The sequence below is a fragment of the Ursus arctos genome, unplaced genomic scaffold (genome assembly GCF_023065955.2).
Source record: "Ursus arctos isolate Adak ecotype North America unplaced genomic scaffold, UrsArc2.0 scaffold_12, whole genome shotgun sequence".
NCBI lineage: Eukaryota > Metazoa > Chordata > Mammalia > Carnivora > Ursidae > Ursus > Ursus arctos.
The window spans coordinates 18,048,372-18,071,939 of NW_026622786.1; the positions used below are offsets into that span (position 1 = coordinate 18,048,372).

The 23,568-nt window shown below is 37.0% G+C and overlaps 1 long non-coding RNA gene across 1 annotated transcript in view; it reads left to right on the forward strand.

Annotated features, from left to right (window-relative positions):
* Positions 1-14,603, forward strand: part of LOC130543424 (uncharacterized) — a 31,383-nt gene extending 16,780 nt beyond the window's left edge. Inside the window, exon 4 of the long non-coding RNA XR_008958757.1 lies at positions 12,674-14,603. This is a non-coding gene — a long non-coding RNA (uncharacterized LOC130543424). The remainder of the gene's footprint in view (positions 1-12,673) is intronic.
* The last annotated feature ends 8,965 nt before the right edge of the window (positions 14,604-23,568 follow it).

The window sequence follows — 23,568 nt, forward strand, 5'->3', positions numbered from 1 at the left end:
TGAAAGCTCACTTCTAAATATTTCAACTTAAAATCATGCAAAGTATGTTCTTGAGAGATTTGCAATTTCACAACTATAGTTTATTTTCTTGTTATAGGTGATATATTCTAAATATTTGAACTTAAAATCATGGGGAAAGACATTCTGAGATTAGTTGTCTTTTTATTGATAGGCAGTCTGCCTCTGTTGGGAGTTGGTCTTCATGGAAAGTCTTAGACCATTTAACAAGAGAGTAAACCCATTAAAAATATGCAAGCTCTTGGAAAACAAAATCCAGAATACTAATTAGACCTATTAAGGCAATTACAGAGCACTATAAATGATGCAAAAGTTATGTTGGGCTCCTCATGGTACCAATGACAAAAAGCCATAGAGTTCCTATTTTTTCTAAATAGAGATAAAGAGTGTGGGTGATTAATTTCAGCACCATCGAGTTAATTTGCAATGAGTCAACAGCAGAAGACATTTCTATGGGCATAGAATAATGGTAGAAGATGGTGGTTTTACCACTCAGTGGTAATACAGCTATTTGTCAGGCAATGCTTTAGTAATGAAGGGAAAACTACAACCACCTGTTGGCTTGTAGAAAGAACAAATATAAAGAGTTGCTGGAAACTGTGCTCTTTAGTTGCAGCCAAAGCTCTGAGGTTTCCCTGACGAGCATGCATATTTCAGAAGATTCCTAGCTCCTGCCTTAATAGCTTTTGATGAGTGATCAAAACATTATGATCTCTGTTTCAGAAGGCAACTTCAGACTTATGAACTAGTAATAGGAATTTTAAACCTGTTCTTTGAAAAGCACTAATAACTGCGTGGTGCTATGCAAAACCATCTCATTTAAGGAATAGAAAAACGAGGCCGTGGTCAATAAAACCCTAAAGAAAATGTTGTCCCTATAGATTTGTGAAAGACTTTTTAAGTACTTAAAAAAAAAGAGAATCTCAGTTAATGTTTATAACCATTCTGAAGAAACGAGGCAGGGGATATAACTGTCCCCACTCTTCAGATGAATGATCGACACCGAAGAGTTAAGAGCTATCCTTCCCTAAGAGTTTTCAGTAAGGGAAGAGAAATATTAGATCAAGACTTGGCTATCCAGACTCCTAGTCCGGCACAAGGTGGCACAGTGAGATGGTCCCTGTTACCATGTGATTATTTCCTCAATCTCAGTGCCTAAATGATTTTTATTTGTTTGTACCTTGAAGCATCACACGTTGCAGAAGGGTATTTATTATTATTCACCAAATTACAACAGATGTGCGAAGTCAGCTAGGGCAGAATAAGCGTGAAGGAAGGACAACCAACAGCATATGTGCAGATGTAATATCTGTTAGAGTTCTCCTCGGTGGTTTTGCCAGGGAATGGAAGCCATCAACAGATTTGCTTGAGGCTGCAGAATCTCAGACAATCCCCACCTCCACAATTAATCACAGCAGAACAACTTAGTGGTTTTGGTTTTGCATTAGTGATTGTCATTTCCATTTAATGTGTTCATAAAAACAATATGTACACATTTTAATTGGTATATGCCCCATGACAGAAGAAAGTGGTATTGGAAGATGAACACAGAGTAACCATAATTAATGGACTGTTTTAACCTCATAAGATCCAGGACTTCGGAATCCCAATTGCAAAGACACAGCTAATTGAGTTGCTTTTACCCAGTTGCTGCAGCACTTTCCTTAAGAGTGGATATTTCTTAACTGAGGTCTTATTAAACTTAAAATTTTTTAAATTCTTCTGATAAGGTGCAAATTAATAATAGTATAAACTAAATTCCTCAAGGAGTCCATGGTCTGTGGACTGAACATTTCAGCTCTGGTCTGTCTTCAAATTGCCTGTCCCGTAGAGTTCATAATCTTAAAATGCACTGGCCATGTAAGGTTTTTTTGCTAAGTTTCCACTATAGGCTGGGAAGTCACTGAAAGTAGAAATTTTCTATTTCATCTTTTTAAGACCCTTGCTTAATATCACACCACAGGTATTGAAGAAATGGTGCATGAACCAAACAACTTTATATCAGACTGATTAACAGTCAAAGTATTGAACAAGACAGGGCTATCTGTAAGCCTGAAACAGCTAACTGGGAAGAGGACCATGTCTTTGGAGTACTTACACAGGGGACATGGTGAAAGTTGTAGACGATGATTCTGATGTTATGATGTTTAAGGGATTAATAAAACTTCTGAAAAAGACCTAGAAAGCCTGCCTAGGGTCTACGAAGCTTTAGGTTCTTCTTTTCCATACAAGGTATAGACTATAGAAGAGAAATGAGGATATGTCCAATTAAGAACTTTGTTGCTAGATGATATCATGCCTAGGGAATGGTTTAAGATTATCAAAGTTTTGAGGTCACGATGGGAAAGTGGAGATCCAAAGAGGGAGAAAATTCATTTGCTAAGAGATCTGCTATCTGGATCAGCTGAAAATAGAAGGGGGATTCTAAAACATGTGGATATGTTATTACCCTAAACTGATCTAGAAAGTGGAATAACATGGAGAAATTTCCCAATAGGTCATACCAGAAATAATAAAAAAAAAAGATAAATACTTCAGGTGACAGAAAATGGCACAATTTGATTATATGAATCAAAGATATTACCGAGATTTATTATGATAGGATTGACTACAAGAATTTTGGCTACAGAATGGTATAGATAACTACTATTTAATAGAACTATAATGTGAACCACATATCTAATTTAACATTGTCTAGTAGCCATATTGTGTAGTAAAGAATTTGGTCTTGATCCAAAAGATGCTTTTGTCCTTGCTTCTAGGACGAATTTATGTCATACCCAATAGGATTGTCTTTGTTCAGAGAGGGAGCCAGCCACAGAAGATATAAGGTGGGACAAGCCATACCCAGTGGTCTGAGAGTGGGGGCTGGCCAGGCCAGAAAGACCAACCAGGTGATTTAAGGTGGGGGCTTTGGGTCATATGGTATCAGTTTACCTGAAGGCTTGTTTGACCATGTAGGACGTCAATCAGTCTTGCCTTTGTAATAAAGCCTCAGTAAAAACTGGATATCAAAGCTTGGGAGAGCTCTCCTGGTTGGCAAGACTCTGTGTGTATTGTTATACATTGATGCCAGGAGATGGTAGCACATCTTGACACCAGTGGAACTTCCTAGATTCTGCCCTATGAGTCTCTTCCTTTCACTATCTTTTCCATATAATAAACCGTAACTGTGAGTATGATAGTTTTCAGTGAGTTCTGCTAACTCTTTTAGTGAATTACCAAAACTGGGAGTGGTTTTGGAAACCCCTACAAACTTGTAGTTGATGCCTAAAGTGAGGGCTGTTTTCTCTCTAACATTTAATGGACTGTAATAACTCCTTGCAATTGGTGTCAGAAGTGTTGGGTACATTTGTCAGTCTGGAGGATTGCGCCTTCACTTTCATAGTTTGCTAATTCTGTGTACATATTAATTAAGTAAAAAGTATAAAAAATAGTCAATATGTCCAAAATATTATCATTTCAATAGGTAATCAAATAAAAATTACTAATCAGCATATATAATGTTAAGTATATTGGCTACTAGCTACCATGTTGGACCAGGCAGTTATAGATTACTCAAAAATAGTAGAGCTCTTAGCAAAAGAGCTCAAGTACTGTCATTTGTTAAGATAACATTTATCTACCATAAAAACTCATGAACCTGAAAGTTGAGGTAGATTGGAGAATATTTGGGTACAGAGTAAAAGGGCAATAGAATGTATGTAACAGAGGACTGTGTTCCCAGGTCAAGTACATAGATTGGATATCCCTGAATCTGATCATGAAGCTGGCACAGAGGCAGCACTGGGGGGCTTAGCCATCAGGTTATCTACCGATTCTCTCATTTAGCTAAATGCATACATAGGATAAATTCTTGCCATTCAAAGGAATCTCTCTGCCTCTGCTTCTCTCTTTCCTCCTTTTCTCCCATTTTTACTCTTCCCTCTCCTTCTTCCTTCCCTTACCTCATTTCATTCTTTTTATTACTTCCCTTTATTTCCTTTCTTTCAACAAATATTTACTGACCGCTTATTTCTGTGTCATGTATTATTTTTGCCCCCACATTTTTGAGCCCCTACCCTAGTGGATGTTTGACTATGTCTGAAGACATTGTTTTAGGTGTCATAACTTGGGGCAAGGGTGCTACTGGAATATAGTAAGTAGAAGGCAAGTATATTGCTAAATGTCCTACAATGTACAGGATGGTTCCCCACACAAAAATTGATCCAATCCCAAGTGTTAATAGTGTTCAAGTTGAGAAGCCCTGTCCTAGAAGGTTTTAGAGATAAAGGGAATGACTTTTTCAGGCAAAATTTTGACTAAGAAGGAGAAAAGTAAAAGTTAATTTTTTAATTAATTAATTATTTTTAAAGATTTTATTTATTTGAGAGAAAGAGAGAGAGGGAGTGTGTGAGAGCAGGGCAGAGCAAGCAGAGTGAGCAGGGCCCACTGAGTGCAGAGCCCAACACAGGCCCGATCCCAGGACCCTGAGATCATGACCTGAGCCAAAATCAAGAGTTGGAAGCTCCACTGACCTAGCCACCCAGGCGCCCCAGAGAAAAGGAGAAGTTTAAAAGTTGTTAGAGAAAGCAGTAATTAATAATAGTAATTATAATACCTAACACTAGTGTGTTTACTATTTTACAGGAACTATGATATATATTTTACTTATATTAACCTCTTTAATCTTTGCAACCTAGTAAATAAATACTCCTAGTATCCTCATTTCATGGATGAGAACACTGAGACCCTTGCCCACTAGCTAATGCTAGGAGGTGGTGGCATTGCCAAGCTAGAGTAATGGGAGAAAAGAACGATTGAATCATTTGAATCTTTACCCTAGACACTAGAGATACAACTTCCAAAAAATGGAAGGAAAGATACTGGGATTCTGCGATCTGAGGCTGTAACAGGGGATGTCTTAGTAGGATTTAGAGTCTCAGAAAACACATTCTAACAATAATAGAGAATCTGATCTCATCGAGATAAAGAATGGCTGTTTTCTGGGGCTCCTGGGTGGTGCAGTAGGTTAAGCAGGCTGACTGTTGGTTTCAGCTCAGGTCATGATCTCAGGGTCATGAGATCGAGCCCCAGCAAGCTCTACGCTGAACACAGAGTCTGCTTAAGATTCTCTCTCCCTCTCCCTCTGCTCCTCCCTTTGCTCTCTCCTTAAAATAAATAAAATAAATCTTTTAAAAAAACCTGGCTGTTTTCTAAAGAGACACATGAATCCATCCTGGTGTGTTGTAGCAGATGCTGTCAGTAGCCTTGTTCATATCCATCAGACACATAGAATTCCTGTGCCTACAGGAGTGACCCAAGAGCTTTCTACTGTAAACTTTTGCAACTCTTTGCTTGAGACTTTTCTTGGGAAAGCAGAGAGTTCTCAGCCTGCAAGAGGCAGCCTAGACGTGTTTCATAATTAATTTCTTTGGTAGAAGCCTTCACTGATCGTTGACAAGAGTGTGCCTAGTATGTCAGCTTCCTTGGCCCCTGAGGTAGTCTCTATGCAGTTTCCCAAGCTCCTCAGCAAAACAGAGCCTCGGTTGTCCACCCACAGTGGTATCCTGCTTTTTAACATATCTTACACTGAATTACATCCTTTCCCTGCCTCGTTTACTCTGTCTTCTGTGGGTGCTTCCTAGGATGACCTTGTACTCATGACCTTTCTCAAGGTCTTCTGATAGAACCTAACCTAAGATGGGTGTTCTCAGATAGGGTCAGATTTGGAAAGAACATGGCAAACAAGAAATGAGGGACAGCCAGGTAAGGATGAATATGAATAAACCAAAGAGCTGTAAAATCTAGAACAAACCAAGGCTTAGGAAAATTGCTGTAGACAACTGAAATGCTCTTAGGAACTAAAGGCAGAAGAACAAAGATCTGAGAAATACAAGTTCCAATGTCAAAGAAATAACTAATATTAACTAATAACTAATAATAACTAATTATTAGAAATAACTAATTATCTTCTAAGAAAAGTTATCTTTATTTTTAATAAAAAGTGTAAAACAAATATCAGTGAAAGGGGTTGAAACCCAAATTCCTTGGAGAGGTAGAGACTTTTCAGTCTGGAAGGGCATTCCAGACATATTTGAGTTGATCTCTTTGGGGAAAGCCTTCAACTGATGATGGACAAGAGTTGTGCATAATGGCCGGGCTTCCTTGCACCTCTGAAATGTCCTCTATGCAGTCTCTGAGGGCCTCAGCAGTCTAAATCCAGGCAAAGTATTTTGCAGGAAACAGGAAACTTGAAGATGATATTGCTGAACCTCTGTCAGAAATCTTAGAAGAATCATGAAAAATATGTAAAAATAGATACAATCTGTATTTTCAATAAGTGTAAAGGTATTGATCAACTACATTTTCCCCTACTGCCTCTGGACAGGACTCTAGAATAAATCATGAAAAGAATCGTTTGTGAGCATGTGTCAAATGAACCTGTAATCATTTGGAGCCTATATGGATTATTTGACGATTCCTATTTTATCTGGACTTATAAGGAGTAAAAGGACCCAGAACTCTTCCTACCCGGTGTCAGACAATTTGGTATCACCAGTTATCACCCTGTTACAGTTTTTAAATGATGAGAAAATTAGAAATATATACTAAACCACAGATGTGACCTTTACCTCACAGAAAAATGGTGGTATAAAGAGTCTTACTTAGATGGATGTAAGTAACTTACTTTTAAAAAACAAGCCTCAAAAGAATTAGAAGGGGTGCATTTTGAAACTTTATTTCACTTTTCCTCCTGTTGGTTGCTCAGAGCTTGCTATACCCTTAAAGACCAAAGGAAATAAATTAAACCAGCAATAAGAGAACTACACTAATTATAGAATTAACCATTTGAAGTGATTCTCATTGTTTTAACTTAAATATTAGTGTAAAGATACAATTTAGGATGATGATTAATTCCAGTATAACATTAGTGTTTGGAATGTCTGGCCACAGAAATCCAAAGTACGGGTATTCTCCTGTTACTTTTGTGCCCTGATTTTTAACTCATTTAGTTAGACATCTTTGCATTTCTTTTGAACTGTCTGGAAGGAAGTTTCTGCGTGCATATTTATGATTTAGTATGAGCCCTCTATACATATTAAATATTAATCTACTTAAAAGAACACACTGTTCTCACATCTTGTCAGACATATTCCAAAATAGGGAATTCAAGGAGTACAAACAGCTATGCTTCACATTGCTACATTTTTTCCCTCTGACTTACATCACAGTTTACTGATCTCTGAATGTCTATATATTTTTTCTTTTCTTTTCTTTTAAATGTCTGTATTTTTGTATTTTCTGGGGATGGTGGAAGTAAGAAGGAATGAGAGCATGGGTGCTGGTGCAGATGGCGGTGGTTAGAGCCATCAGTAATATGTCAGTAATTTAAAAAAATGAGGTAGGGGAAATTAAGAATTTAGCCACAAAGGGTTCAGAGATCTGCTTCTCATCAGTACATAACTCTGAGTAGGGCTGCAGCCAGCTGGGTCTTGTCCTTTCATGGTAAGTCTCTAGTGGCTGAAAATCATCATCTCATGAATGCCTGCCGGTGGTTTTTAGAGCTCATATTGCTCTTTAAGCTCCTCCCAAGACAGAGCACATGTAGGTAGAACCTGGTTGTAAGCAATCCAGCAGTTTACTATCTCAGTCAGTGTTTTGTAGAATCTTCTTTTGATGTGAAATTGTTGAGCCAACAGGAAGGTCTTACTTTGTCAACACATTTCAGCTAATTAAATGTTGTGTGCCCAGTGGATATATTAAACACTATGTGGGTCAGTTGTTTTTGGTTTCACATTCATAACTTTTGTCAAAGCTCATTCTCAAATCAGCCTTGTAGCAGCTTTCTCACATACACAGAGAACTGCAGGCTGCTCAGCGGTGTTAGAAAATGGGGGGCTGGATTACATGAGGAGGCGCACCAAATGACATTAACACAAATATCAATTTATGAGTAACACAAAGGCATCGAACAAGGCTTTCTCTCTCTTTTTTTAATCAATGTTGCAGTTTTAAAATCGTAAGCAAAATTATAAGTGTTTTAAGTGTTAATCTAATTAAATCATTCTAAGACTCAAATAAACTAATTCAGTAAATAAGATTTGATATGGAAAGCATTAGCCTCCCTCTTTTTTCTCTTGTCCATTTTTCCCTTTTCAGAGAAATCATTTTCACATCTTGTAAATGTCTGTCTCTCTCTAATTCTATCACCCACTTACGTCATATTTCTAAATGACATGCTTATATTGTTACTTGTTGATTTTTTAGTTTTAGACATTATATACTGACTCCCTCCTATGGAAAGCAAGTGTTTAGTTCTGTTTTCCCTTGCTTCCATCACACGCACACACACACACACACACACGCATCTCTATCCCTCTCCTTCACCCCACCCCCAACCTACTGAGGAAAACTGCTGTTGAGAATCCAAAGCTACTTGGATTCCTGTCCCTTTGTATAAGAGCTCTTTCTCTTTCCACCCCCTCTCTGGAAGCTTCTAGGATTTTATCTTAGTCCTTGATGTTTAGTTTAGAAATTTCATGGTGATGTTCTGTAGTATGGCTATATTTTTACCATTTTGCTGGCACTTGATGGGCTTCTCAATCATTTCTGAAAAGTTTTCTTATATTATTTCCTGGATGATTTTTCTCTCTGTTCTCTGTTCTTTTCTTCTATCATTAGAAGTTTGGATTATCTAGATTGATCTTATTTTTCTTACCTTTTTTCTTCCTGTTTCCTATTTTCTCCTTCCTCCCTTCCTTCCTTCCTTCCTTCCTTCCTTCCTTCCTTCCTTCCTTCCTTCCCTCCTTCCTTCCCTTCTTCCTTCCTTCCTTCCCCTTCCTCCCTCCATTTATTTATTTGAGAGAGAGAGATCAAGGGAGCACAGAGTTGGGGCAGGGAGAGGGAGAGAGAGAATCTTAAGCAGGCTCCACGCCCAGCACGGGGCCCAATGTGGGGCTCAATCTCATGACCCTGAGATCATGACCTGAGTCGAAATCAAGAGTCGGATGCTTAACCAACTGAGCCACCGAGGCGTCCCCCTTCCTTCCTTCTTTACTTCCATTTGTGGCATATATACTCAGTGTTAGCTATTGAGTTTTGCATATCATCTATCATATATATATTTTTTTCATTTCAAAGGCCTCTCTTTTTGCTCTCAGTACCTTTTTAAAAATGATATTCTACTCTTATTTCATGGTTGTAACACCTTCTTTTGTCTCTCTGAGGTTACTGATGATAGAGGTTTCTCTTTTTTTATTTTTAAAGTTCTCTCCACTCTGTAGTACATTTTTCTTTCAAGTTGCTTTTCCTGTTTGATTATTTTGATCTCAATTTCTCATGTGAGACATTTTCCTCAGGTGTCTGCCACACCTAGTTGTCTCATATTCAGAAGTGGGGTACTCAAAACTCTGATTGGGAACTTTGAGACTAGGAAGGGAGTCCCCATTTATGAGCTTTGCTGTGGGATTATCTGGCTGGATGGTTTAGTTGTGAAGACCGTGATATCTCCATCTTTAAGGCTTTTACCTTAGGTTGGTCAGATTCTGCAAAGAATGATCTTCTATTCGTGTGTGTGGAGATGAACGATGACTGTTAGCATTCTGGGATTTGCAGCTTTCCATTCCTAAACTCTTCAGAGATTCAGAGATATAAATGGAATGGGCTTTCAGCTTTGCCCTGTTCCCATTTAGAATTCAGTTATATACTACCGTTCCATCTGTTTCTAGATTCTAAACTTTATGGCTATTGTCCTCTCTCCATGCTCCTAGTTACTGAGAAAATGTTGGGGGGCAAAATCTAGTTACTGCTGTTTTGGTGGAATTTTTGAAGGAATAAAGAGTAGATGGGTGTGTGCAATTTGATGTTTTATCTGGGATCTTAATCTTTCTGAAGTTAATCTTTAGAGACTGAAGATGGAAATCCAGAGATTATCCAGGCTATGTTCAGGCTTTCTGGGGAAACTATTCTTAAATTCATCCAGTCAGATAGGCATTACTCAAAATTAAAACATATTCAAAGACTAAGATTGGCTTTGTGATGACAATCGTTGACACTGGATAACACACACATGTGGGTTCATCATACATACTCTTTACTATTGTATCTATTTGAAATTTCCCATAATAAACGGTTAAAAAAGACTATCATGTAGTCTTCAGTAAAAGTGTTTCTAAATCTAAGAATCAGGTATTTTTTCCCTTAAATTTTACCTGTCATATATGTTATATATTCAAAAGAATTTAAATTATGTGCCAATCAAAACATCCCAAGTCTTTCTGAATTAAAATCAAATGAACTTCCTATTAGTCTAGTGGGTTAAGTAGACACTTAGTTGCTTGCAGTTCACCTTTTTAAAAACCATTTCTGTTCCTTTTCTTTCTCTTCTGCTTGTAACTCTAACTTAAGATAGTCTCCTCTCCATCTCAGCCCAATATACTTCTAGTAACCCAATTTAGGTGCTTAAATTTTTTTTGCCATTCACTGCTTCCTTCCATGGCAACCAACAAGGTGAGCTTTGAAAAGATTTTATTGTACCTTAATAAAATAAATTCAAGATCACTAATAATCTATGTGATTACAATTTGTCTAAGAAAAATATATCCTCCTCATGGAATAAAATTTTATTTTACTCTTTTATAAAATTTGAATTCTTAAAATATGGAATTTTTTAGATGCAGTATTTTACTCAGAATAGTGCAAAAATGTAGTTATGATACCTTGTATCAGTATTGCTAAAAGTAACTCTTTAGACAATAATAATAATAATGCACCTGACCAAATGTAGGAAAATATGTCATGGAGATTAGGAAATTTTGGCTATTTATAGCAATTACTTTAGGACTTGGAAATTAGAAGCAATCAGGCAGAAATTCAAGATAATAGCAGTAGAGAGAAATGTCAAATTTATGAAAATGCTCTTACTAATCACAGTGTGTCAACATTTATTAACAAACATTCAGTTCTACTGGCTGCACTTAGAACTTTAGTTATGATCTATTGTTTTGTCTCTTCAATTTAGTTTGGTTTAATTGATAAAAACCCAAGTATATCTATAAAATGACATTTTTCAACAGAGGTGTCTGGGAATATTGATGGTTCTATTTAAGGAACATGTCTTATTGAAATGGAGGAATCAGAAAAAGTTTTTTGTTTGCTTGTTTTTGTTTTTTTCATTTGATTTGTGGCAGATCAAAGAATCAAAGGTTGGAATAAACCATCAGAAACCACCTAGTCAAGTGGTTCTCAGCCAGAGTTATTTGAAAATGTATTTGAGTATTTTTCATTGTTAATATGACTGAAAGGAAGGGGCCTTACCAGCATTTAGTAAGTGAGGAACAGAGATGATATTCGGGATAGTTCAGGATAATGAAGAATTGTCTTTCCCAATTTCTGACCAGGATGGTTACCATCTGGGGCTTGAATACTTCCCACATTGTGGGCCTACTGTAAGAATGATAAATAGGAAATTCAGTGTTTTAAAAATTTATTATTAAAGCATAATTGACATAGACTATTCCATTAGTTTCAGGTTTACACTGCAATGATTTGACAACTCTATACGTTACTCAATGCTCACTATGATAAGTGTATCATCATATAGCCGAAGCAATCTTGAGAAAGAAGAACTAAGCTGGAAGTATCACAATCCCAGACACTGATATCTACTGCAAAGCCATAACAATCAAAACAATATGGTACCAGCACAAAAACAGACACATAGATCAATGGAATAGGATAAAGCTCAGAAATAAACCCATACGTACAGAGTCAATTAATCTATAGCAAAGGAGGCAAGAATGTACAATAGGGAAAAGGCAGTCTTCGATAAATGGTGTTGGGAAAATAGAAAATTTGGTTTTAGAATTACAACAAGGCGATTCTGAGAAGTTGGGGAATAACTATTACAGTGGAGAGCAGTACAAATTTATTGGAACTGTAAGATCACATAAGAGAAACCTATCATCTATCTGTCTAACTGTCCCCAAGGTTTTCTGAGTAAAACATCTTTTAAATCTGATTTAAATGGATTCAAATAGGTTAAAATGTTTTTTTTCCAAATGGAATTGCCTTTACCCTGATTAATCAAACCAAAACAAGCACCTAGTTTCTATAAATAATCCAGAATACAGAAAAGCACAAGGAAGAAGCAACAGGATTAATTTTATTACTCAGAGACATTATTATTAACATATAGATTAGGATTTCTCAACAGTAGCACTACTGGAATTTTGAATTGGATAATTATTTGTTGTGGGAGGTTGTTCTGTGCATTGTACGAGGCTCAGCAGCACTCCCGGCCTCTACTCACTAGGTTCCAGGAGCATCCATACAGTTTTGAAAAACAAATATTTTTCCAGAAATTGCCAAATGTCCCCTGGGGGAGAAAATCACCCCCAGTTGAGAACCACTCGTTTAAATGTATAATCTTTTATCTGCGTGTGTGATTGTGTTGCTGTGTGTCTGTGGATGTGTGTATGGATGGATGGCATTGGGAATTCCAATGTTTAACCAAACTAAACTAACTAGCTAGATGCCATAGTATATTTTGAAACATTTTTCAGGGTTGTGACTTAATAAGACCCCTGGGGCCCAGTGGATTACATGCATTCTTCTACATATGTAGCAGGAGGGCCTTACTATGGTTTTCTTCATCAGTGTGCTTATCTTTTAGATGTGAAGCGATGTCTGCAAGGATGGTGATCTGCATAGGTGAGCCATCTGACCTAATGCACTGGGGGAACATCATGGTCTCACAGTATAGTCATTGAGTTGTACTGCTGTTGTTTTTTAAATTTTTTAAAAAGATTTTATTTATTTATTTGGGGTGGGGAGCAGAGGGAAAGGGACAAGCAGACTCTGTGCTGAGCGTGGAGCCTGGCACGAGGCTCAATCCCTGACCCTGAGATCATGACCTGAGCTGAAATCAAGAGCTGGACATTTAACTGACTGAGCCATCCAGGAACTCCAAAGCTTATGTCTTTTTTTTTTTTGCTCAAACGTACGATTCCGAGATCAAAACTTGAGCTGAGATCAAGAGTCTGATGTTTAACTGGGCCACCCTGGCGCCCCCTGCTATTGTTTTTCTTTTTCTCACCACATTCTCTCCGTTCTGGGCTGGCACCCATTTTAAGTCAGGCTGGATATCATCCATTGGTGGTTCTGTGTGCTGCCCACATGAAATGAAGATGTTTTTAATATAGCAGCGCACATTTCCTCCTATACCGTATTGGCAATTTCATATTCATTTTTGCCTAAGCTGGTCGCTAGGCTGGTTGATGAGAATTCATTCTCTGAAAGAGCATGATAACTATTTTCTACTTTTTCCAAGTGAGTCAGACTGTGAATGCTGTCTTGTGATTTATTAAAACATGAAAAATATATGTTGGCAAGTAATAACATGCAGGAGATTTACAGTGGTGCATTCTAAATGGATACATCAGGACTTTGTCTTTTTTAACTCTCTTGTATCCATAGAACTAGGCTTACATGACAAACTCTTTAGATAAATTAAAAGAACCCCTCCATGCCTGAGCCCCACACTTCATTTTCTTTGTCCATGAAAAAAGAGGCAGCCAGGCTTCTATCGACAAGCTACTCACCCCTACCCTGTCTTTAGCCTGACTCAAATTATCTGAAAAGAGTAAACTTTACTAGAAACTGTGTTACCAAGTTACTGAGGAATTCAGTATACTCTAAGAGCAAGAGATGCTAAGACTGGAATAAAATCACACACACACACACACACACACACACACACACACACTGCTCTTTCATGGTGAGTAAAACTGTACATTAGGAAATCTCAGGTAAAGAGAGAAAGCATGAACATATCTCCAGAAGTTCAGTCTTCTCTTGGAAATGATTAGCTCTCAACTGCTAGCCATGTACTCCTCTATCCTTCGCAGCCTCCCTTGCATGTATGACTCTAGCCAATGAGAGGTGAGTGTACCCCTCACAGGATGAAGAAGAGCCAGTGAGCCACCTCATCCCTATGTTTTCCTGCTTTGGGGACCTTAGAGCCTGCATGTTCTGGATTACATGGCTATAAGATGGAAGCAACTTAGACCTCTGAAGTTACCACATGGAAGAGAACTGTGCCAATCCTGATCTTATACCAGAATAAGAAATTATTTGTAACTGCATCATGACCTCTCCTCGCGTAAGATATCAGTTGACCTTAAAGGATCTGGAAAATGAAAAGGAAGAAATGTGATTCAGACACAGCCAAGTAAGTGATATAGAGTGGAGCAGAAATTAGTTCAGTTGGGGAATTACAGAAACACTTTATTTTTTAAAAGATTTATTTTAAAAGATTTATTTATTTATTTGAGGGAGAGAGAGCGGGAGGAGGGACAGAGGGAGAGAATCTTCAAGCAGACTCCCACTGAGTGTGGAGCTCTACAGGAGGGCTCGATCCTATGACCCATGAGATCATGACCCGAGTTAAACCAACAGTTGCAACCTCAATGGTCTGAGCCACCCTGGCACCCTGAGAATTACAGAAACATTTTAGGCAAACTTTTTTTTTCCTTGGAAGTAGAGAAACAGATTTTGTCTGAACCTTTGCTTTGTGGACGGAAATCAATTTTTACAGCAAATTTCTGGGAGAAGAACCTCACTATATTGGTATTTAATGCTTCTGTTTAAATTTCTTTAATTAAAAAATCTTTTATTTAACATATCTGTGTGAAAGAGTCCCCAGACAATCACAGTCTTATAATCAATGATGACCTTTTGTGTCTATTTTGTTTTAATCCTGTTCCTGTGTGCTAGGAACTTAAAGAAATGATTTTCCTACTATTTTAAAATTCAAATAAATCTTCACTCTTATTACAAATCACCCAAGTTAGGAAAAAATAGTTAAATTGTTTTTTTAGTTTATACTTGGGTGGGGCTCACTCTTTTCAACTTTATTGTTATATCTTACACATATGTGAAATCTCAAAGACAAGCTACATTGTTAGTTTTTTTTTTTTAAATATTTTATTTATTTGACAGAGAAAGACACAGCGAGAGAGGGAACACAAGCAGGGGCAGTGGGAGAGGGAGAAGCAGGCCTCCCGCTGAGCAGGGAGCCTGATGTGGGGCTCGATCCCAGGACCCTGGGATCATGACCTGAGCTGAAGGCAGACGCTTAACGACTGAGCCACACAGGTGCCCCACATTGTTAGTTTTTTAAAGTTTTGTCAGAGGATATACTGCTATTGTAGCACTTGACTTCAACTAATTATAGAGATAACCAGAAGATTGACAGAAAATTTAGAGATCCCAGATATTTTCACTTTGATATTCTTTAAAGCAAAATACTACAACATTTCCAAAATTACAAGAGGAAAGGATTCCCCTATTTTGTCCTCCTTAGAAGTTGACAGAAAGAGTTGGCAAATGAATTAAGTCTGGGAAGAAGGCCACCTGGCTTTTGTACATTAGGCAAGAAGGAATAAGTCAAGCCAAAGGGATTTCCCCATAAGGAGACAGTGGTAGTGAGGAGGATTCTTGAGGATGGATAGAGATAGGGACTATAAGAAGCTGGAATCTAGCCTAGATCCACACACAGTTAGAAGAGTTTAGTTTCACACCAAAATGAGCCAAGGCTTATTGGAAGCTTTACACTTTAGCAAATGTCAATTGAGTTTCAGATTTCAGAAAAGAGCCTAAAAGAAGAAACAGAGCATTGGCAATGATGGTGACTGGCTGGTAATGGCAGCTGCTAAGTGATGGCCACACAAATTGCATTATCCTTCCTCCATCACTGAGTCAGTCTAATGATGCAGGGGTACATGTTTACTTTGTGAAAGTTTGTAGTGCTAGAGAGAATCATGTGTTCTGAGCTCTTCGGATGTTCTTCATGTTGGAAATCAAAGACTCCATTAACGATTTAAGAAATATAGAGGAAATTGAGGGCTTTAAAAAAAATCTATTTAAATTTTTTTTAAAAAGAGCATCTCTGTAGTTATACATTTATTTTATTCAAACATCTCTCAATCCACAATCACATAAATAATTAGACTCTTCGGGGATGTACTGTATGGTGACTAACATAATATAATAAAAAAACATTAAAAAAAAAGACTCTTGGCCATCAGCTATAATAATCTTTCCCTACAACATCTTTATTGTAATAGGGTAAATTGGCTGTTTAAAGGCTTATTAAAACAGACAACTTCCTGTTTATCATCTGTAAAATATTTGATGTTTGTAGCTTATGAGGTACCTGCCTAAGAAGTGACAAGGACAGAGGAAAAAAGTAAGAAATAATTGCAGTATTAGATTCCAATGGCTGTTCCACATTTTTCATGTTGACTAGAGTGAGTTGCTGCTCTTCAGCGTAATAAACATTTAATATTACATTTCAGGTTTGAGTTCCAGTGTTTTTTAGGTTCCAATGTTTAGTATATGTTTAGCAGGCACATAAATATTGGCCCTATCTCTCATGTGTTTGTTTTGTGGGTTTTCAGAGACTCTTCCTTATGGCAGAACTCCTTTTCCTCATGCCTTGACATGGGAAATGCACCCTCCACCACCAGAGAGGTGTTGTATCTCTCTTCAGGCTCTGCCTTCTGGTAGTTCATCCTACATAAAAACTTTTCTCTGTTGGGTTACTTTCCCCTCTTGGGCCTCATGGCTAAGAAGGATTTGCTTAAAAACCATGCAAGTCTGGCTCTCCACAGATCCATTAGGCCAAGTGACAGCTTGTTGCACCATAGCCCAGCCTATGTACCCTGGTATCAGGGTGACTCCATGTGACACCTACCTTCAGATTTCTCAAAGAGGGAGTCAGTTTCCAGAAGCTTCGTGATCCGCAAACTCCGAGTAGAACAAGTTAGTTTTCCAAGTATTTCTGTAAGCAGCCCCTAGTTCCATCTCACTTGGCTTGGTGGAGATGGGACAAAGGGAAAGGGAACAGCACTGCAAAGACAACATATTCCGATGAATTTTCTAATTCTAATCTACCACTATTGAATCCCCAGCCTTCTCTCATACAGCTTGAAAGTAGCCTATAGAGATAGCAGGACAGGTTTGCAAATTCTTCATAAATGATCTAACATATTTGATTTTAAATATGGAGGTACTTGCATGTATTGCATTTGTGCACTGTTGTTGGGAATGCAAAATGGTGCGACCACTGTGGAAAACAGTATGGTGGCTCCTCAAAAAATTAAAAATAGAATTACGATATGATCCAGTAATTCCACTACTGGGTATTTACCCTCCTCCCCCCAAAAATGAAAACACTAATTGAAAAAGATGTATGCATCCTTATGTTTATTGCAGCATTAGTTACAATAACCAAGATATGGAAGGAACCCAAGTGTCCATCGATAGATGGATGGCTAAAGAAGATGTGGTATATATGGGATATTACTCAGCCATGAAAAAGAATGAATCTTGCCCTTTACAAAAACGTGGATGGGCCTAGAAGACACGATATTGAGTGAAATAGTTGAAGAAAAACAAATACAACATGATTACACTTAAATGTGGGTTTTAAGAAACAAAACGAATGAACAAAAGAAAAAAGAGACAAGCAAAAAAACCAGATTCTTTTTTTTTTTTTAATGATTTTTTATTATATTATGTTAGTCACCATACAGTACATCCCCGGTTTCTGATGTAAGGCTCGATGATTCATTAGTTGTGTATAACACCCAGCGCACCATGCAATATGTTTCCCTCCTTACTACCCATCACCGGTCTATCCCATTCCTCCCACCCCCCTCCCTTCTGAGGCCCTCAGTTTGAAAAAAACCAGATTCTTAACTACAGAGAATGGACTGATAGTTGCCAGTGGGGAGGTAGATGGTGGTATGGGTAAAATAGATAAAGGGGATTAAGAATACTCTTATTTTGATGAGCACTGAGAAATGTACAGAATTTATTATTGAAACTTGCATCTATTGGATGTGTTCTTGGGGTTTTTTTTTAAGCTGAAACTCAAAAGAGAGAAAGAGTCCCATTTTATGCATTGGTTACACATGTCAAACTGCTTAAAGGAGATTTTAAACACTAAAATAATAAAAGTAGAGGGATTAACTCTCAAACCATAAGGGAGGAGAAATGGAATAATAATAATTATAATAAAAATAAAATGGATGAATCCAGAAGAAGGCAGGAAATGACAAATACCAAAGTATAGAAATAAGGCTAATAGAACAAAATGACTCATATATCCAGAAATATATCTGTAAGCACAATACATGTGACTAGATTAACCTGCCAGTTAAAAAAGAAATGGTCAAACTTGAATTTGAAAAATACCCAGTTTATGTTATTTTTTTTAAAAAAAGCATATTTAAACAGACACAGAAAAATTGGAAGTGAAACAATAAAAAATGTACAACAGACAAATACTAAGCAAAATGAGGATGGTATGTTAAACTCAGACAAAGTTGACTTTAAGGTAAAAAGTTATTGAGCTATTAAAACATTAATGTGTGGTGCTGGAATAGACAAATGGATGAAATAGAGGTCTCAGAATCAGACTCAGAAACTTGACATATAAAAAGGAGGCATTTCCTATCAGTAGGGAAAGGTTGATATATTTTTAAAAAATGGTGCTCAAGCAATGATTCACTCATAAGGAATAAAATATATATTGAATTCATACCTCCCATCATGCCCAAAAGTTAATATGAGAAGATTAATAACTGTACAATTTAAATCTTTAGATCTTTTAGAAGTTATGAAGAACTTCCCTGATAGAAAATATCGTCTAATAAATCTAGAAGCAGAATATAATAAATAGGATCCCAAAAGAATACACTATAAAGAAAAAATTAAATTTTATTACATATAAGTTAAAGTTTTAAAGGTATATCATGAATAGATGGCATAATAACAACAGAAAAGTAAAAGCATAAGCCATATACTAGAAGATAATTTTAATGCATATAATCAGAAGAGAACTAGGAAGCAGAATTTACAAAGACTGCCAGAAGTCATTATAATAAAGATTAACAACTCAATAGAAAAACATGACAAGATATCTAAACTTAAGAAGAAATTAAAATGTCCAACAAACATATGAAAAGATGTTCAGCCTAACAAATAATCAAAAATGCAAATTAAAACCAGAATAAGATAAATTTTGCACCCATTAGATGGATAAAAACAAAAATAACCTTGAAGACACCAAGAGTTGGAGAGCATGTTGAGCAAAAGGAGCAGCGTATACTTACTGATGGGCTGGGAATACTTATTGATAAACCGCACCGGAGGTTGTTATGGACTGAATGTTTTCCTCCAAACTCATGTGTTGCAGGTCTAACCCCCAATGCAATGGCATTTGGAGGTGGGCCCTTTGGGAAGTAATTAGGCTTACATGAGACGCTGAGAATGCCCTCCCCACCCCCACACCATGGGATTAGAGTCCTTGTAAGAATAGGAAGAGATACAAGGGCTCTGCCCGTATGAGGTCACAGCAAGAAGGTGGCCATCTGCAAGACAGGAAGAGAACTCTCATCAAGAACCGAATAGGCTGGCACCTTCACCTTTGACTTGCCAGCCTCCAGAACTGTGAGAAATAAGTTGTGTTGTTTAAATCACCCAATCTCTTGTATTTTGTTACGATAGCTCACATTGACTAAGACAGAGATCTATTTCACAATGTGTGGTCATGTTTAAGAGGCACAGATGCTGTGTGGTGGATATAATGAAGGTGTCACAACATTCATTCCCACGTTGGTGTACTGTGCCATTCTGTTCTGTTAAAGTTTGAGAGCTAAAATCAACATTTCTCAGATTCCCATGAAGTTAGACTTTCACATTCGATTTTGTCAATGGATATAGGTGAGCAATATTTAGAGAGTAGAAGTGATACGGAGGCAATTCCTCAAGTATCGTTTTGGTTGTCAGGCAAAGTCATGCAAACAGTGGTTCTGTTTTTGTTTGTTTTTGTGTTTGTTTTGTTGCAGCAGTGAATGTCAAGTCACTAGTTTCATGAGAGTTAAGAGATAATTGTAGTTGAGAGGCTACAATTTCCTGATCCTGGGATCCCAGTGATAGTGGTTTGTTTTTCAATTTAATGGTTCCGGTAGTGGCCTACTGACTTCCTATTTTCCTGGTGAAATTCTTTAGATGGGCTCATTTGGTGACATGGTTCTGAGTTATTCCTAGAGAGCTGGAGCCCACTCTTTCAGTCACTTCAATGATTTTGCAACACTTAATGCTCTATCACTTACTTCTCTCCTTAAAATAATTGGAGTTATTCTGTTTCCTATAGTTGAACACTGGCCAATACATCTTCAACTACGAATTCTGCATATAGATACATACCCTAAGGAAACTCTTGCATCTGTACCCAACTTCTAGATAAGGAAAATATTGTGTATGTGTCCAAGGAGACATGCGGAAGAATGTTCATAGTGGCATGGTTTATAATGGCAAAATATACTTGACAAAAAAATGGATAAAAAAATCCAAGAATCATGCAATCTTTTGCATATTTCATAATAAATTAAAAATAATAATTAAACACAAATAGATAAGACATAACATCCTCTCTTGATTAGCTTAACAAAATAGTAGCCATCTGTAAGCACCAGACTTTGGAACCAGATGATTAAAAATTAGTTTGCCCCCCTTAGTTCTTAGTTATATAATATTCTTAAGGTTTGTTTACCAGCTGTCTTCTTTTCAAGCACACTATTCCAGGCCTTCTCATGAACTCCTATGGTTTTAAGCACATTGTATGTGTTGATGATTGTCAAAGATGTATCTCTGAGTTTCCAACTCAAATGTCCAACTCCACTTCTATGTGTTGAAGACATTTCAAATTCAGTGAGGCTGCAAATGATCTTTGTTCCAAAATCAGCTCTTTATTCTGTGTTCCCTATCTCAGTTTAAAGAAAATGCCACTCTTTATTTCCACAAACTAGAAACCTAGGATCATCCTTGCCAATATTGTTTCCTTAACCTCATGCCTCTCACGTACAATCACTAAGTCTTGCCAATTCCTTCTACTTCATGTTGTTAAAGTTTTTCTCATCAACTGTACTGTCACCTTCTACACGTATGTACTAGTGAAAAGCCTTCTAACCCATTGTCCCCTTGCCTTAAATCTTACACTACCTACCTAGTCCACATAACACAGTCAAAGTGACATTGCTAAAGCAAAGACATCATTATGTCATCCTCTTGCTTAAGATCCTCCATGGTTTCTTATCGTTCCTAATCATAATATTCAAGGCCCTTCATGACATAGCTTCCAATTACCTTTCAGTGGTCCCACTTACCTCTTTCCTTTCAAACTCTGCAACACAATCATATGGTGTCTTTTAGTTACTTGTCTTTTAGTTACTTTAGTTATGGTCTTTCCAATATGCACAGCTTCCCATGTGCTACTTGATTCATGTGGAGTACCCTTCCTTTCCCTTCCTAGCCACTTATTAGGTCTCAGGTAGGACATTAATAATTTTCAATAACAGGTGTCCCTAACATTCTCCTCCTTCTTCACATTACATTCCTTTTTTACAGTCTGTATTATAACAGACAAGCCCTTTTAAAAAAAACAGTCATCATACCATTATCACATCTAACATATTTAATAAGTATTTCTCAATATCATCTAATGTCTCGTCTGTGCACAAATTTCCTTGATTAACTCAAAACAGTGTACAGTTGATTTCCTTGAATCAGGACCAAACAAAGTCCACACATTGCAATAGGTTAGTATATCTTATCTATAGTAGTTCCCTTTCTTATTTTTAATGCCATCTTTTGGGAAGAAACCCATTGATTTTTCTGATGGGATTTTTATATACTGTATTTCACTAATTTCAGTCTCATGGTAAAATTTAACAAGTTCTTTTACCTACCACATTTTCTATTAGCCAATAATTAAATCTAAAAGCTTGATTAGGTTCTTATTATAATTTTAGTAAGAATACTGAACAGATTGTTCTGTGTACTTCCTATTGCTTTCATCAGGATACATATAATAGCTGGTTGTCTCTTTTTCAGGGCTATTAAGGTTATCAGTTCAGTTCAGATGGTTTCTGCCTAATCTTCTATTACAAAGTTTCCCATCAACCTTTTATCTAATGGTTTTCACAGATGATTGTTGTCTAAACCCAGTATTCCATTAGAGTTGCAATCTGATGTTTCTCATCCTTTTATTTCTTCTGCATTTTGATATTCTGGAATACAATTGATATGGAGAAGGCAACATGTTTGATTCTTTCTCTTTGCTGATTTTAAGAATATTGGCTTGGTGCGTGTTATGGTCACCCCATAGGAAATGGGCTCAACTCCTTACTCATAATTTGATTTAATGTTGAGACTGATAATGCCACAAATGTGTCAAAGGGGTATGAAGAGATTTGTTACATCATCTTTCTGAGGTGAGCAGAGCAAGCTCTCAAGCAGGCCTGAAAATGGCTTTAGCGAACAAGGGGGGTGTAACTAGCTTTGAGTTCTATTGTGGTTAGGGAGTGGGGCTCATGTGAGGGCTCCTGAAAAGTGCTGCAGCTTGCTGGTTTAAGCTTTGCAGGAGGGATCACCTGGGCTTGCCCAGAAATGGGATAATAGGAGAAAGAATGTGTGTGAGGGGGAAGAAGTAGGACTTGAAAGCTGTCAATAATCAGAAATAAAAGAATAGAGTCAAACTCTTTACTATAATTCACCTTTGGTATTTGACTGACAATTGAAATATGCCATATTTTATTTAATTAAATTGAACTTATTTAAGCCAGCATGGCATTTATGAGGTCTGAACATGAAGCTGGTAAGGGAGGTGAAATTTTTATTGAATGCCTTATTCAAGAACCCAATATTGTATATTCTGAGAAGTGAAATGAGTGCTTTTCCTCCTTTTCCAAATAGGTCTTGTATAAGAAATTTCAATCCTTAAAGGCCCTGTTTTCATTTACATTAGGCCATATTAATTATTTTTGACCAGAGAGTACATGGAATCCCATTTTATCAAGCTGATTGTAAGTGCTAAAGTTTAATTTTATTTAAATTTATTACTTGTTGGGCTTTGGCAAATGTCTAATGACATATATCTGCTATTATAGTATCATGTAGATTCATTTTACTACCCTAAACATCATCTGTGCTCTGCCTATCCTTTCCTACTCACTACCCAACTCCTGGCAACCACTAAACTTTAAACTCTTTCCATAGTTTTGCCTTTTCCAGAATGTCATGTAGTTGGAATCATATTTATAATCATATGCAGCCTTCGCAGATTGGCTTCTTTCACTCAGTAATATACACTTAAGATTCCTGTGTCTTTTCATGGCTTGTTAGTTCATTTCATTTTTATCACTAAATAATATTTCATTGTTTGGATATACCACAATTTGTCCTTCATCACCTATTGAAGGACATCTTGGTTGCTTCCAAGTTTTGGCAATTATGAATAAAGCTGCTATAAACATCCATTGCAAGTTTTTATGGATAATTTATTAACTCTTCTAGATAAATACCGAGAAGTACACTTGTTGGAAAATATGTTATGAGTATATTTAGTTTTGTAAGAAATTGTCAAACTGCCTTTCAAAGTGGCTGTACCATTTTGCATTACCATCAGCAATGAATGAGAGCTCCTGTTCCTCCACATGC